Genomic DNA, 17,732 nt, shown 5'->3' on the forward strand with positions numbered 1-17,732 from the left:
AATTCCCTCATTCTCCAGCTGGGACACCAGAGCCGGCCAAGGGAGGGAGACTCGCCCAAGGCTGCAGGGGACAGTGGAGACAGAGAGGCGAGGAAACCTGGATCCTCTGTTGGCCAGCTGTCCACTCTTTTTACCATACCTCCTATTGTCCTCCCTCTCCTTCCTTCCTCCCTCCCTCCAAGGGGTCAAGTGAGCCATGAGCAGAGGGGAAAAAAGGGGGCAAGAGAGGAGGTAGGCCCACCGCAGCGAGCCACCTGTAACAGCACTGGAAGGGGCCGCCCACAGAGCACTCCCTGACGCTGTGGTGGGGACCAGGGGAGGCTGGCTCATCACCTGTGGGGTGCTGGGTGCTGTTGAGGAAATTTGGGCCAGATGTCCTCTGCAGCCCTCCCACGTATATACTTCCACTGTTCCAAAGAGGGATGGAAGGACGTCTGAGATACCACAAAGGACGATCCATCCAGAGAGGACACAGCATGGTCCAGAGGTGGCAGAGGATGAAGGGCAAGTTATGCTGAAGCCTGGAACATCTGACCTTCCTCATCACCTCCTCCTGAAATCCCTTCAACATCCTCAAGATCGGCATTGTTAGTAAGACTGATGTTCAGCAGCTGGCAGCGACGGATCACTTACACTGTGCCAGCCCCATGCCAGCCCTGCTGAGTGCTTGACAGGCACTGTCTCATTCACGTGCACCCCTCTGGAGGCAGCACTTACATCACAGAATCTTACAGATGAGGAAGCAGGCACAGCGCCCGTCCAGGTGTGCTAACTCTAAATCAGGCACGCCACATCGCGGGTTCTCAAAGAGCAGCTGGTCTGGCAGCCCCAGCATCGCTGCCACCAGCTGGCTGAGCCACTCCGGGGATGCGGCCCTGCAGTCTGTCTAACAAGCCACCCAGGGGATTCTGATGCACGCTCAGGTTTACCAACCAACTGCTCTGATCACTCCCCAGTGCTGCCGACGGAGTGGGGAAAAACTGACACTTCTCTGCCTGGGAGTCAAGACTTTAGGGTTTTTCCTAGCCTAGCTGGTCAGCTCCCCCAACCCAGGAGAGCCTTACCCCAAATCCTCTGCCCAGTTTCCTAACTTCCAGAAGGAGCTCTGTACCTCATCATCTTGGTTGGGCCTGGCCTTGAAGTCATTGCCCTACAGAAGCCCCCTGACCACCTCGCACCCCCCAAATTGCACCACACCCCACTCAGACTCAGTGCCAGGCAACTGCTGGGACACTATGCCTTCCAGCTAGCACTCAGGGCACATTTCTGCCCAGTCCACAACATGTTCCTGGAGGACGGAGAACCATAAGCATCATGCCACTCTACACAGCACCACGCCAGAGGACTGTCAGGACTTGTTTGCTGACTATCTGGAGGAAAAAATAATGTCTTGGGAAGCAACTTCTGGCTCTCACCCCAACTCTGACACTAATTCTCTGGGACAAGGGCCTTCCCATCTCTAGGTCTCAATTTTCTTATCTGTGAAATGCACCATTATTCTTGTTTCTTCTACTCTACTCATCCTTTGAACAAACCCAGCAGTCTTATCCCAGACACTCTTATCTAGTGACAGGAATGCACATGTGAAGACTAAAGAGGTCGTTGCTCCCACCCTTCCACTCCAGGAAAAGAGAAAGACAACAAACAAGCAAACACTAAAAATTACTGTTTCCCAGACATATACAGTATCTCTACACACGCGTTCTCATTTGCAAATAAGCAATGCAATAAGTCATTTCAAGGCATGATGAGTGTATTAAATATATATATAATAGTAATATGACAGAAAGTGAAAAAATGAGTTACTTTGCATAGAAAGGTCAGGGAAGGCCCCTCTGAGAAGGTGACATTTGAGCTGAGACTTGATAGATAAGGAAGAACCAGCGTGGAAAGAGCTGGGGAAAGGTGTTCCAGGCAGAAGCAACAATATCCACAAAGGCCTCAAGCAAGAATAAACTTGCCATGTTGAACAGGGGAAAAAGCAGGCTGCTGTGGTTAAATCACAGTGAGTGTGAGAGTAAAACAGTACTCAGGAGAGCCCAGAGAGGGAGGCCAATAGCCAACCTCTTACAAGTCTGAGGTGTTCAAATCAGGTCGGCCAACCCAACCCAGGACATCCGGGGCCCAAGTCACAGGCAGGACTGGGGGGTAAGGGTATGAGTCAGACCCCATGGCTTCCTGGGGCCCCAAAGGCCCTGGTGTGGGAATAGGGGCAGGCAGCAACCCTCAGCAGGAGTGCCATGCCATGCCCACGGATGCCCATGGGTGGGGAAAACAGATTCACCTAAGTATGTAGAACACAGGACACTCAGGCCTGCTGCCTCCAGAGGGACATGATCAGGTGCTTCCATGAAGTGCCAGGCTCTGATCACATTATTTTTCCAGGACACAGCCAGGATAGTGGAAAGGAAATAGTGCTCAGGGTTCAAGGCTTACTAGTCTTGGGCAAGTCTTAACCTTCTGGGGACTCCGTTTCCTCACCTGAAAATTGAGGCTACTAATCGTGACTCTCTCCTAGGGTTGTTGAAAGTTTAAAAGAGATACTAAACATAAAGCACTGTGACCGGCACACAGTAAGTGCTGACAAATGTAAGCTGTTACCATTACCCTTATTGGTTTTTCACTACTTCAGTTCTCTCTGCTGTAAAACAAGGATGTTAATACATCATAGGATTGCTATGAGCCTGAGCTAATAAATATTCCAGCCTCCTAATGCAGTATCCATTGTCAGGAAAGAAAAAAAAAAAAAGACAGTCCTCTTTCCGGATCTCTCATCAGGTGCTGAATTCCCCTCTACCATACCACATTGTTTGGAAAATGAGTAAGAGCTGATTAAATTACATTTTGACATACTGTGAAATAAAAATGATGCATTAGGAATCCACAGATTTCTCTGCACTGTCATTCTGCAAGGGGGTGGGGATAAACATTGCTGATTCTTCTGCATCACACACAAAAGTCCCCCCCCAACCAAAACAGTCTCACCTATCGCACAAAATTCCCACCCACAAAATTCCCATACAATTAATGAATGTACAATACAGTCACTTTCATGTACACACAACCTTGCACTCTCCTGCAGATAAATATTCTACAGTGGAAAACACACACGTGTAGAAACTCCACACCCAAAATCGATCCCCCAAACTCACTACAAATGCACCCAAATGTTGCCTCCAACAGAGGGCAAAATATTTTCAACAGAAACAGTAAGTACAGAACGAAGTCTGGAATTAAACGCTAGAGTTCAAATCCTAACTGTGCAACTCTCTAACTATATGACTCCAAATGCCTCAGTTTCCTAAACTGTAAAATACGGATAATAATAATCACATTCGTTTTGAGGGTGACCGTGACAAATGAGTTTAATACATGTGACGAGTTAAGATCAGCACTTGGAAAGCGCCCAATAAGCTATTTCCCTCTTCATTACAGTGTGCACACTGCTTCCAAAACTGGTCTCCCATACTGTAAACAGATCCACGCCCGCACACACACACACCCACCCCGCCGGTCTGCACGCCTTGCACATCCCCTGCACGCTGGTCCCAGACGCGCTCGCCCACTCAGTGCGCACGCGCGCCCACCACCCTCCGCGCGGATCAGGGATTCCCCACTCAGCCGGACCTCGCCACCCTCGGAGGCGCTGCGTGCCTCGAGGCTAGCCCTTGAGCCAAAATGCCAGGCCACCAGGCCGGGCCTGACCTCCCCGCGCCACGCCCGGTCACTGCCGAGACTCGGAACGGCCCAGTCTCGGGTTCCCTTCCGTTCCATCCCCGCTCCGCCCAGCCGGCTTACCTGAGGGTGGGGGCCCTGGGAGACAGCGCCCCGTTCTCCGCGTCCAGTCCCGAGTCCAGGGATAGGGTAGAGGCCCGCGCCAGGCTCTGGCCTCACAGCACTCAGCAGGATCCCAGCTCCGGGCTGGGGGACCTGGCCAGGGACTAGGAAGTGCTGGGGGCCGGGCCGCCCCACCCCTGGGAAAGTCCCCAGCGATTGACAGGCCGCTTGCCCAATCACGCGGCGCCGTCTGGGCTGGCCAGCAGCCGCCGGGGTGGGACCCAGCGAAGTAAACAGCAGCCGCCGGAGGTCAGGGGGCCGGAGAGAGTCTGCAGATTGGCCACCAGAGTCCCGTCCCGCAGGCCGGCCCCTAGGTAGCCTCCGGGCCACCCCCGAGGCACTCCCAGCTGCGGAAACTCCGGGCGCCAGAAAGGGGCCACCCCGAAAGCCGGAATTTCAGAGCAGAACGAGCCGCAGAGATCACCCACCCCTTCCTTGGGCCGAGGGGCACGCGGACTGGAGCTCGGGGAGGGAATTTGCCAAAAAGCAGTAAGCATTTGTAGCTGAGCCAAAGCTAGAGCTCCGGGTCCCAGAGTTCGGTCCTAAGACTTCTTACAGAGCTCATGGAAATTCTGAGCTGAAAGTACCCTTAAAGAATCTTATTGTCACAGCTGACGTTTTTTGTGCCCTTATTGCTTCAGACTTGGTAAGCTTCATTTAATTTGCTCAGCCACCCTAGTGAGATGGTTTTCTATCCCCACCCCCCCACTTTTATTTTAAGCCATAAATTAAAATACAAGGGACAGGGAGACCTCAGTAAGTGGCTGAACCAAAATTCAAACCCAAGTGGGCAAATCCGGAGCCCACCTCCTACCGTCTACCTTTACCTGGGTCAGATCATGCAAACAGGCTGTGGGAGTCCCCAGACCTGGCAGGAGCAGTAACATGGTGAAGGTTGGGAACACTTGTTTTTTTAAGCCTATCATTTTATTTAAAAGAGGGTAAATTTTAATTTCGTAAAGTGGAAGGGCCTGGACTTCCCTAGCAGTCCAATGGTTAAGACTCAGAGCTTCCATTGCAGGGGGCACAGATTCCATCCCTGGTAGGGGAATTGAGATCTCACACACCGATTGGCCAAAAAAAAAAAATTTTTTTTAAGTAAAATTAAATTTAAAAAAAAAAGTGGAAAGGCCTTGTAATAAAGAATAGCTTGTATAAAGAACAGCTTTATAACAGGAATACAGAACAGCTCTTTAAATTGAGGTAATATGGCTTTATGAAAAACTTATTCTAAAAGATTCATTTCACTGGAACTATGGAAAATTTAGTGATTGACAGGCCCTCATCCTCAGAAAGGATCTGGGGACCTATTCCATATAGGCCCTCATTTTACAGGAAAGCTCTGTAAATTAACTGTGACTGTATGTGAAAACACACACATACACCCCTACCCAAGTATTTTCAGGCTTTATGACATCCTATGATGCTTTTAGTTACTTCAAAGGGGTTAATATTAATTCTAGTTCATCTTAATTGCGAAAATAAATTGAAGAGAGGGAGGGAGAGAGGGATGTGAACCCCAAACAAAGCACCATTGAGTGAAACCAATTCAGAAGGGTACCAGGAGATTACAATCTTGGACTGATTCATACTGCAGCTCTCAGGCATCCCCTCACCCATTAGGGTCCCCCAGTCTAGTTTTTGTTCTGCTCTTGTCTGTAATTCCCAATTTGCCTTTTCCTAGAATGCCCAACCCAAGTCTTCTCATGAACCCTGAAATTTACTTTAAAAAATGAAGAGTCTCCAATTATTTGCGTCTTGTTTCCAAACTACTTCAGCTGTTTTTCTAAATGTCTGACCTTAGAGAATTAGGTGAATTGTTTCATTCCACAAAGTGCAGAATGACTCCTAGAGGTGGGCTTGTTAGACAGTGGTCTAGAATGGCATAAAAAGGTCACATAGTCATCTTTTTGCCCGATTCCCTACTTTCGGATTATTTTTATTAACATTTACAATGTGTGAGAAGAGTCATCTCTTCCAAGTGATGACTCCACTCACTGCTTTCGCCCTTTCCAGTCTGTTTGACTTTCAAACATTCCACCATGCTAAAGGCCATAGGAATATTGATCACAATCCCCTATTTGGCAGATCAGTAAACTGAGTCTTCAGTGTAATAAAAGCAGGGGTCCCGAACCTTCAGAATCTAATGCCTAATGATCTGAGGTGGAGCTGATGTAATAATAATAGAAACAAATGTAACACTCTTGAATCATCCCAAAACCATCCCTTCCACCCCAGTCCATGGAAAAACAGTTTTCCACGAATCCCGTTCTTGGTGCCAAAGAGGTTGAGGACTGATGTAGTAAGGATTTACTTAAGGCCACACACATTGAGTAACAGAACCAGGGTTGGAACCCAGGACCTTGGCTCCAAGTCATATTTACTCTTTCCACTGCATTATGTGTCCTAATTTTTCTTACTTTCTTACAGAAACTCAACATTCATGATGATCACAGGCTATGGACCTAACTAGTGGGCTTCTAACCACTCAAACACTGATTTCCTGGGTCACCTCTCTAAGCCTCTGTTCCTCTCTAAAAAGTGGAGATATGATTACCTACCCTTAGGTGATCATGATAAATGAGATCATGTAAGTCAAGCCCAGAGCTTGGCACACAGTAGGCATTCAAGAAAAGATAGTGGCTAAACCACTATAAAAGATGTGAATCACATGCATTGAGTAGAACTTTAGTGTTAAACCCAGGAATGCAGCCTCCCTAGGTTCCATCCCACTATCCACAAACTCTATGGGACCCTCAACTCTGGGGGCTCGGCAGGGTGGGATACAGGCCCCCTAGACTGGCACCCTCTGCTCCTTCCAGACCTGAAAGGAACTTGCCAAACTGGGAAGCTGAGTCTGACACTGAGAACTGAGTGACTCAGGCCACTGGGAACCTCTTGCTCTTCCAGAGTGAGGACAGGCACCTATGCAAATCCCCACCTGGGAGGAGAATCAAAAGACCTGTGTGTGGTTTCATTTTGTTTTGTTTTAAGGCATGCAGTTACCCAGTCTCCTTTCTACTGCCAGCCCCCTTCTACCACCTCCACCAAGGCTGCTCCAAAGTCACACCTAAATCCATGTTTGAGAGAAATAAAATACATACCAAAAACTCTCAACCTGTAAGTGGTTAAGCTCGAAATCAAGTGCCTAAAGAGGAGTGAAGTCTGCGTATTAAAGACATAAGGAGGTAACATCAATGGAATATTTGCTGTGTGCTAGGTCTGCACTTTCACATAATGTATCTCCCAACCAGCCTCTGAGGTCAGAACCATTATAGCCCCCACTTCACAGATGAAACTGGGGCTCTGAGGTGTTAGGTGGCTTCCACTGCCACAAGTCACTAGAACATGAAGATCCTGGCTCTTAAACTCTTGAACACTCTTGAGCATTAGGCTGTAGAGTTTTGCCAGCTTGCAGGGCACAGAACTCAACATGCCAGTCCTTAAAGGGTCCTGAGAAAGGGCCCTTTTCTATAGGGATGAAACCACTGAGGGCCAGCATGGGCCAGGGACTTGTCAGAAGTCCTACAGCAAGTTTGGAATAGTACTTAAGTCTCCTGCTGCCAGAGTGATGCTATTTCCACACCTCAGTGATGGCAACAGAGCTTCTAAAGCAAACAGCACCTTCCTCACTCCTGCAGGTTAATTAGTGAGTCAGAGCCTTGGATAGGAGTGATGAGCAACCAATGAGCTAAGAAAAGATCATTCCTGGGTCCGGGTACCTCCTTAGATCCAGTCCCACGTCTCCATAGCCTGGGGGCAATCTCAGGAATGGAAAACCCTGTGATAGATTCTAGGTGCTTTTTGGTGTTGGGTGTGTGCGTATGAGAGGGAGATTTCAGTGATAAGTGAGAAATGCATGTCAAGCGCATGGTGTCAGCTGTAGTCGTACAAGGTGATCATATTTGGGAGTAAAGACTAAATCAGTGAGCAGAGTCTATAGTCCCTGCTTCCCACCCTCAGCCTGAAAAGGTGTTTTTAATTCTATTTATTTCCCAAATAACCACACAAGAGGATGGATACGACGGTACTAAGAAAGCCATAACTTTTCACATACATTCAGCACTTTAAGACGAGTTAACCCATTTCATAGTCACAGTTTGCCCCACTTTCAAGAGGCATGTCACGCAAGGGTGAGAAGGTGGGTGCTGGAGTCAGACAGACCTGGCACTTACACCTCATGAGGACTCTCCCCCAGGGTCCTCATCAATAACAGGAGGGTTAGAACAGTGCACAGAGTAGAAAGAATGGAACATCATGGAGCTTGACATCAGGGAGAGGTGACAATGATAATCATGACCCAGTCCACAGGGCGGGCAGGGATCGTTCATCTCCTTCCAGTGAGGACCTCAGAGCCCAGAGCTGTGGAGCAACTTGCGTAGACCTCACGAAATTTTCTTGGAAACATCAGGCCTTAGAAGGCATTTCTCCTGACTGTTCCTCCAGTGTCTTTCCTATTTTTCTTTTTTATTTTTCATTCCAGCTGTTTCCACTGCATCCCTGGGCCTGCCTTTTACTCTAGGTTTTCTGGGGCACTGCTGGAGGAGAGGCAAGGGCAAAGTGACACGGGGAATTCCCAGCCATGGCCTGTAGCAGACGTGGCCAACCCAGGCCCCTCCTACAGTTCCTAGGAGCCCCAGGCCTCCCTTCCTCCAGCCCCTCTCCCTCTGGCCTCCCGTATCTGCAGCTCAAAATGTCAAGTGGATCTGGGTTTGGAGCCAGGTTTGCCCCTTGTCATCCTCCTGGAAGTGGGAAAAGGTCAGCCAGGCTCCTCCCAGCCCCTGAAGGAAGCAGACTTGAGGGACCCAGAGCATTTCCTAATCCTGGGACGCCCTGACAGGGCCCTGAGAACAATTCTCCTTCAGCCTCACCCCAAGGCCTCTGCTATGCACCCTCTTCTGGGCCACTCCCACTTCTCCCTTCATGCTTCTCTAGCCCAGAAGCCACTGTGACGGTGACTTGGCCTCCGCTCCTTGCCCCTCCTAGCCAGGGACTTCCCTGGGCTGGCCTCTGATCGGCTCTGGAAAATCTGGACTGTCTGTGATCAAAGAGGAGGCCGCGTCACCACTGTCTGCCAGCCGTCACCCACTCCTAGCGCCTTGGGCTCTCTCTGTTAGGAGCTCAACCATCGAAGGGCCAGCTGCCCTGGAGGAGAGCCTGTGGGGAGCCCTCTGCAGGCCCTTTTGCCCCCTGTTAAGGAGGGCAGCAGCCTGCCACCGTGTTCCCAAGGGAGGCAGCGCAGACTCCCACCTGGTCTCTTCCTGTCTAGCTTTAGATCACTGAAGTGCCTCACACACGCCCACATACCCTCAAAAACTCACTGACACACAATCACATAATGACCCAGACACTCAGAGACACACTCACACTAATACATAAACATGCTCACACGCGCTGCCTCACACGGTCATCCACATAAGCATCTTGGGGAGATCTGACACGCGCTCATGAACATAGATACACATCCTCACCCTGCTCGAGCATGCGTGCACACACACACACACACACACACACAGACACCTGCCTTCACACTTACGAACCTGCTCCCTTCTCTTGGGAAAAGGATAAGACAAAAACAGATCTTTCTTTTCCTTCCCTTTGGGAAAACTGCTGGCGACCAGAGAGAAAACGATGGGCTGAGGAGGCAAGGAGAGGAGGGCAGGAAGAGGAAATAAGAAATGGAGGGAGAGCAGCAAGAAGAGAATGAGGGCAGACTGGGGGTAGAGGTGCAGAGCCCAGGCCCTGAGGGGTGGGCGAGGGAGCTGGGCCAGGGCAGCCACAGACACTGGCTGGCAGGAAAACTGGGGGCCAGGTGGCTCGTGGCCCAGAGCCAGAGGGTCTGTGGCCCCACCGTCTTGTGCGGTGAGCCTTGGCCCGTCCTGGCTTACCACCCTGGGCAGCTCACTCACCTGGGGAAGGGCAGGAGAAGACGACGGGGTCTATGCAGCGGGGGATGCCGCCTGAGAAGGCGCCTCGGCTCACTGTGCTTCTGCAGGAAGAAGAGCTGGGCCGGGCTGACTTTTAGGCAGGAGGGGAATTCCCCGAGATGGAGGCGCAGGCAGCCCCACAAACTCAGCCGAGGCCCCATCCCGCCCCCTGGCAGAGCGCAGGGCCCTCCTCTGTCAATTCCCCACCTGTCACTTCCCAGACTGGCTGTCACTCGCTGTGAATTCCAGGGTGGGGAGGGGGCTCCGGGGGAGCGCCAGAAGGCTGGTGATTCTGTGGCTGGGCCAGGAACAGACACGGGGGCAGAGGCCACCTGGCCGGCCCACCCTGCCCCACCCTTGGGTTCTCCCAAGGACCTCGGTCTCTTCCTTTGCCTAAAACGGGGGATTCCAGTGCCCAGGGTCCTGAGGAAATCACCAGACACCCAGCCCACATCCTCCTACCCACCCCCGACCTCCCATCATCCCATCTGTTTCCACTTAGATTCTATGGCTTCTCCACAGGGAAGGGAAAAGCCCACTCCTTCCCTCTGGGCCGGATCTCACTGGGATGCTAAGTGGGGCCTTAGAGATCTACCCACCGATGAGCAGCCCAGCTCTGCACTCAATCTTGAGACTCACTTCCCCATCCTGAGCCTCAGTGATTCCCCTGCTGTAAAACAGGATAATGAGTCCTGCTTTGCCAGCCTCCTGTGATGGTAATTAAAATGAGAGTTTACAGACATTCTTTGTAATGTCTTTACAAACACCACCCTTATGGCAGAAAGCGAAGAAGAACTAAAGAGCCTCTTGATGAAAGTGAAAGAGGTGAGTGAAAAAGTTGGCTTAAAACTCAACATGCAGAAAACTAAGATCATGGCATCTGGTCCCATCACTTCATGGCAAATAGATGGAGAAACGATGGAAACGGTGACAGACTTTATGTTGGGGGGGGGCTCCAAAATCACTGCAGATGGTGACTGCAGCCATGAAATTGAAAGATGCTTGCTCCTTGGAAGAAAAGCTATGACCAACCTAGACAGCATATTAAAAAGCAGAGACATTACTTTGCCAACAAAGTTCTGTCTAGTCAAAGCTATGATTTTTCCAGTAGTCATGTATGGATGTGAGAGTTGGACTATAAAGAAAGCTGAGCACCGAAGAATTGATGCTTTTGAACTGTGGTTTGGAGAAGACTCTTGAGAGTCCCTTGGACTACAAGGAGATCCAGCCAGTCAATCCTAAAGGAAACCAGTCCTGAATATTCATTGGAAGGACTGATACTGAAGCTGAAACTCCAATACCTTGGCCAACTGATGTGAAAAACTGACTCATTGGAAAAGACCCTGATGCTGGGAAAGATTGAAGGCGGGAGGAGAAGGGGATGACAGAGGATGAGATGGTTGGATGGCATCACTGACTCGATGGACATGATTTTGAGTAAGCTCCAGGAGTTGGTGATGGACAGGGAAGCCTGGTGTGCTGCAGTCCATGGGGTCTCAAAGAACTGGACACAACTGAGTGACTGAATTGAACTTTACAAACAGAATGTCTCAGCTCATTATCTACTGAAAAGACACTTGAGTGGGGGGATATTTGGGGACCATCTGGATGAACTGACCTTTCTCCCAGTTCTGGAATTTCTTCATTCTTACACAACATTCTAGACCACTGAAGACATAGGAATGGACAAGTCAGACCTACTTCCTGCCCACTCAGAGCTCACAGACTCTGGGCTGCCCTGTCCAGTACAATCGCCATTAACCATGCATGGCTATTTAAATATAAATTAGTTGAAATTAATAAAATTAATAATTCAGTTCCTACAATGTAGCACCAGCCACATTGCAGGTGCTCAGTAGCCATATGTGGCTCCCACCTTAGACTGCACACGTATAGAACTTTTCCATCATCATACAAAGTTCTACTGGATAGCATTGCTCTGGGGGCTGTAGGCAAAGTAATAGGTAATTACAGTCAAGTGTGGTAGAGATGTATGTTGACAAGAGAAATACAGGGAGCTATAGGAGCTTGGACAAGGGAGCATCTGGTCAGGATTTGGGATCTGGGAGGTCTTCTCAAAGGAAGGGACACCTTGGCTGAGACTTAGAAGTAGCCAAGCAAGAGTATAAGGAAGGGTGTTCTCAGCAAAGGGAACAGAATATGCAAAGAGAAGAGAGTACATTCAGGGAACTGAAAATTGTTCACTGTCAGTGGAGTGAACCACTGTTGAAACCATGGAGTCTGAAGCATGCAAGTGGGATGTCACAGAGGTGGGTCTGGAGAAACACACACGGCTGGATATCAAGGGGCAGGGCACTGGGAGATGGGGGGACAGGGTGTGATGGAGTGGAGAGTCCACTGACTCTGATCCTCTACTGCTCTGTGCCCTTCAGATTGGGACTGCCCAGGGAATGCCAGAGAGAACTCCTGCCCAACAGCCTCACTTTACAGATGTGGAAGTAAAGAACAGACAGGGGGAAGTGAATTTCCATGTGAGTAAATCGAGGGACTTCCTGACTCCTAGCCCAGGGCTCTTTCCCACACCACACTCAGGCCCCCACTTGCACAAGACACGTTTTAAATATTTCAGTAGCCACAGGTGGCAAGCAGCTACACTGACAAACCTCACAGAAAGTTCTGCAGAATGAATGACACCAGTCCTTGAGCTAGGCCAGGCACAAAGGATAATACGCTTCTTTGAACATGAACTCTTTTCTCTTTGGGGAATAAAAATATATCTTCTCACACCCTCGCTATCAGATGCTCCATCTTTTCCCTTTGATACCAGATGGCAAGGCCTCCCTTATGTCCCCAACAGCTCAGGAACAGGCTTTTGGGATGATGGCAGGACTCAGCATCAGGGTGAGAGATCTCCCTCCTGGCCCCCTTTATGAAGCCTGCTAGCAGCCCCGCATAAGCCCCCTGAGTCAGCCAGAGCCTTCTGGGAACTTAAAAAATGTCCCTTCATCAAGGAAATGGAATTTCAGATTCCTCATCAGGAGATTGTGTAATCCAGCCCTGATTCCTGGATTCTGAAACTCCCCCGATACATGGGATGTCCTCTCCCAAGGCCACAAAAATCATAGATCCTCTATGAATTCGCCCACCCAGGACTGGTTGGAGGGAACTTAAAGAGCTATCAAGGCTCAAGGAGCTAGACCCACCTGAGCTGGAATCTCCAATTTGAACATTTGGTTTGCACACCCTGTAGGAAGATTAGCTCTCGGCTTTCCCTGCCGAAATGCTGAAAGCAATCAGCTCCTCTCACCTTCTCTTCCCCATCTTCCTTCTTCCAGCCGTAGATGTCCTGAAATTGCCTTCTCTATTTGGGTCAAGGTATAGATATTAAGGAAGAAGAAGCCCTGGGACTGGGCATCAGAAAGACTTGAGTTTGAGTCGGGGCTCTGCTGTGTGGCCTTGGGCAAATTCCATCACCTCTCTGGTCCTCAGCTTCCCCTTTCATAACAGGAGGGAATCAGATAGATGATCACTAAGGGATCTTCCATTCTGATACTGTAAGGAAAGCTAAAAGTTCAGAGGAAGGAGAAATCAGAGCAGGCCAAGATGGTCAGGAAATAATAACACTAATTGCTAATACTTCAGATTAATGTGTACAGGCATGGAACTAAGTATTCTTAAATGCATTCCTCATCAGAACCCTGTGAGATTGGCACTGCTGTTTTACAAATGAGGAAACTGAGGCTTACAGTGGTCTAAGCCAACAGCTACTACGTGGCATAGCTGGAGTTCAAACTCAGGTAATGAACGTCTCCAGAGCTCACCTGAGGGAAATGAGACCTTTGCTGAACCTCAAAAGATGAGTGAAATGTGGATATACAGGGGGAAGCTCTCACAGAATAGGACGAATGACTTCGATACTTAATTATCCCGTGCCTCCCTCCTTAATTTCCTCTTCCATCTTGACGTCTCTGGTCTTGTTGCTAATGTTGTAGGAATAGCATTGAGTCAGCCTCATACTAGTCAATCAATATTTATTTAGCGAATGAATGGATTTGACTCTGTGGGTTTCCTGATTCACCAATTCTGTTGAAAGCTACCCCAGTGCCATTGGAACCTAGTCCAGGACTTGGAGCAGATTTCTAGATCCCACCATGGACCTAAGATATCAGCCTCTCTGGGGGCTAGGGACCTAGAGATGGCACTTTAAATAACATTTCAGGGGTGATCTTGGAACTTAGTGGAGTTTGAGAAGCCCAAGTTCCCTAAACTGGGTCTTCTAACTCTGAAATGAGAATTGCCTGCTCAGATACAGGCAGCCAAGGAGAACTCACTGCCACAAACTAGTGGGAGGTACCGAGTGTGTGAGCACTTCTCTGGGTCACCCAGATGTCAAATCCATGACTTCTGCAGAAATGCTTTGAGTCCAGGGGTGCTAGGCATGGGCCTAGGATGCCAGGGGTGCTCGGCATCCACTAGGTGCTAGGCCCATTGCTGTTGCTGACTCACTGTGTGACCTCAGCAGACATTTCCTCTCTCTGTCTCTCACCTTCCTCATTTGTGAAAAGGAATCAATTCTCTTTGTCCACCTGTAACCCTGGGAAGAGCTATGTGTATAGAAGGGGTGTCCATTAGGAGAATTTCATAAAGAATATTATAGGTCAGGGGTGCATCAACTTTAGTGTCCGTCAGAATTATTTGATCCATTTGGTGTTGGGTGGGGGGCCTCAGATCAGTGACTCTCAATCCAGGCAGTACATCAGAATCACCTTAGGAGCTTTGTGGAAATACAGATGTCCAGGCCCCACTTCATAGTAATAATAATAGAATTTCAGGGGGCGGGGTATGGCCTGGAATTGGTATTTTAAAAGCTCCCCAGGTTAATCAAAGTCACAAGTTTGCCCACTGCTTTCAAGGGTCTTTTTTAAAAATACTTATTTGGCGTTGCCTTTTTTTTTTCTCTAATATTCATTTATTTGGCTGCACCAGGTCTTAGTTGCAGCAGGCAGGATCTTTGATCTTTGTTGCAGCATGTGAGATCTAATTCCCTTGACCAGGGATCAAAACCAGGCCCCTTGCATTGGGAGCATGGAGTCTTAGCCACTGGACCCTGAGGGAAGTCCCTCAAAGTTCTTTTCTAACGGTTGGTTCTCATGCAGGTGCTCACAGGACCTCACTGTTCCCCTTTCATGTATCAAGGAAGGTGTCTTTTCAGTGCCAGGGGCAGAGACCACAAGGAGGACGGATCTGGAAGATCTATTCCACTTTTGTGGGTCACAGGACATCATACATGGTGAATGTGAAAGGAAACATTAAAACTCAAGCCAAGTCGAGGGAAGGAGGTGCATAGAATTCTCTAAACGTCTGAAAAATGGAATTTAGGGGTGTGTTTTGCAAAATTGTGTTTCCCAAGGAAACAGATACAGGGCAGAGTGTTGCAAGATTCAGGTCAAAGGAGGAAGATCCAAGGACAAATGTTGCAAGACTGTGCTGCTAAAGGAAGTGGCTTCTTAGCCTATCAGCTCTGGAACAAAGCTTTGAGATTATTCAGACCAACACCCTGGCCGGAGAGAAGGAGAAACTAAGGCCCAGGTAGGGGAAGGCTTATGCCCAAAGTCACATTAGCATTACAGTCCAGGTTTCCAGAATACCTCCTGCCTTTTGCCTTTTCCTGTATCCCTTGTAACTTGTTTACATTCCAGATTCCCAGCCCACCCTCTACCCTCACACCCTCTTGGACACCACCCAGGATGAAAGGATGGGACTAAATCTGTGAGCCTGGATCTACAGCAGCCAGATGGAAGGGACCAAAGCCAGCAGGAGGCTGGGGAGAGCCAGAGAGGAAGGAGCGGGGTCTGATGATGCGGCCTGACCTCAGAAAGGAAGCCTGGTCACCAGGGGAATTTCCCCGGTGTGAGGTCTCATGTCTATGCAAATGTTGCACTCCCATTAACCTGGACCCCAGGATGGGAGAAGACCAGGGGGAGAGAAGGGGCCCTGGGAGAGGCAGGGAATTGGGAAGGCAGGTAATAGGACCTGACCGTCCTGGGTACCTAGGCATTGTGCTAGGGTCTGCGTGTGCTTAATCTCATTTAGTTCCTGAAACATCCTCCTGAGTAGGAAGGTCAGGAGCCTGAGACCCAGGAGGGGAAGTCACAAGCGCACATTCCAGCCCCAGGAGGAGAGCAGGCTTCAGGCAGAGGGCAGGATCATAATGGATCTGGTACTGCAGCTGCTGACAAGGGTGACAGTAATGGGGCCCCAGGCCGGGAAGTCTGGCAAGGTTTCATTTTAGGTTTCCATCTCACTCACCTGGGGAGTTTTATCCTGGGAACAGCGAAAAGGCATCAGGGCAAATCCCAGTGCTCAGGTTTTCCCAGGCCCAAGAGGAGGTTGGGGAAGGGGCGTGGGGCAGGTGGTGCTGTTAACCCTTTCACTACCAGCTTCTTCTAGAGCAGGCTGAGAAAAGTGAAGAACAGGATGGAGACTTTTAAAGGAAAATCTCTCTCTCTTCCTCCTGCAACTTTATATTTCACTCACCTTGAGCCTCACTTCCTCTGGGAAACCTTCCCTGGGGATTCTCCTCCATTGCAAGGCTGATCCCCCTCCTCCAGGGAGCTCATCTTGCCTCCCCAGAGGGCAAGGCAGGGCACGGTTAGGCCCAAAGTCTGTCCCCCAGACAGCCTGGCTGTTTTTCCTCCTATGGAGGAACAGAACAAAGAACATACACAGGAATGAGCAGGTCACAGGTTCCTGGTGCTCCACAGCCAGGCTGGGTGCCAAGAAAAGTGTGAACTCACCTTTGCCCTAGCAAGTGTGTGTGAAAAGCAAGTGTGCCTATGTGTGTGAGGCCCTTCCCATGTGGCCACCAGTGCATCTATGGGCAGCGATGTCTGTCTTTCTGTTCGTGACCCTCTGTGTATTTGAGACCTAATCATTTTTCTCTCTGTGGTCACGAATATGTATTTCTGAGTCTGGGTATACAGAGTGTGTATATCATGTGGCTGTGCGTGGCTGTGGTTTGGAATTGTGTGGGGGGTGGTTAATAGTACTTAATGAGCTTTGAGTAGATGCCAGATGTAAGGGCAAGTGGAAATGGAGATGGTTGGCCCAGCACTGGCTTGAGATTTCTGTGTCAGCCCCCATCCTCCTTGCTCTCCTATCAGGCCCTCCCCTCCTCGCCCATGGCTATCTCCAGCTCAAGGTCCATGGCCATCTCAGTGGAGTAGCCCCTCAGGGGTTCTGGTTACAGCGGGCAGCATTAGGGCAGGGGGTCGCTGGAGGAAGGAGTGGGACTATCCCACAGATGGGAGGAAGATCCCGTTCCCAGATGGCTCTGTTCGAGGGCCTCCTTGGGCCTCACCTATCTGAGCAGAGGGTGAAGGGATGACCTGCACCAGAGGCCTTGGTTTCTTCTTGCCTTTTAAACACTTTCTGCTGCCTCTGGCTCCCAGGCGATGATGCCTGGCTTCATCTTGGCCTCCCTCTCTTGCTCCCCATAGCAGTTCGGGCAATTTCCTTGGTTTCTCGCTCCCCCGTGCATCCTTCTTCTTTTTTCTCCATCTCTGCTTCCCCTACCCTGGCTCGCATCCTCATCCCTCCACATCTGGGGAATAATTGCAAGCCTGTCCAATGGTCTCCCAGCTGCCGGGCTGGTCTCCTCCTCCATGCTGATCCCCAGAAAGTTTTCTCAGGACGTCTCTGATCTTACTACTCCCATCCCCAGCGCCTTCAGGGGCTGGCCAGGGCCCAGAGGGTAAAGGCTATACTCCAACCTGGAATCTCCATGACCCTCCTGAATGGTGTCCTCGTGCTGGATGTGGGGCCCAGGGCCCTCAGGAGCACACCCCACCGCCTCCACTTCCCACCTCCATATCTTACCTCAAAGGACTCTCTCCCTCCTTCAATATCTTTTCTACCCATCTCTCCCCACCCCCACCCCTCTACCCCCAGCCATGCTACTTGGCTTTCGGGATGTTAGTTCCCTGATCAGGGATCAAAGCTGCACCC

General features: G+C 49.9%; 1 protein-coding gene across 3 annotated transcripts in view; it reads right to left on the reverse strand.

Moving 5' to 3' along the window:
- The window catches only part of TNIP1 (TNFAIP3 interacting protein 1), a 45,037-nt gene extending 41,062 nt beyond the window's left edge, over nt 1–3,975 (reverse strand). For 2 of the 3 annotated variants that reach the window (XM_043913332.1, XM_043913330.1), the window contains exon 1: nt 3,799–3,974. The gene's annotated coding sequence lies outside the window, so the exon portion shown is untranslated. Of the gene's footprint in view, nt 1–3,798 lie in introns of all 3 variants that reach the window. The other variant, XM_043913331.1, reaches the window with a different exon arrangement.
- Between the last annotated feature and the right edge of the window lie 13,757 nt (nt 3,976–17,732).

Source organism: Cervus elaphus, chromosome 9 (genome assembly GCF_910594005.1).
Source record: "Cervus elaphus chromosome 9, mCerEla1.1, whole genome shotgun sequence".
Taxonomy (NCBI): domain Eukaryota; kingdom Metazoa; phylum Chordata; class Mammalia; order Artiodactyla; family Cervidae; genus Cervus; species Cervus elaphus.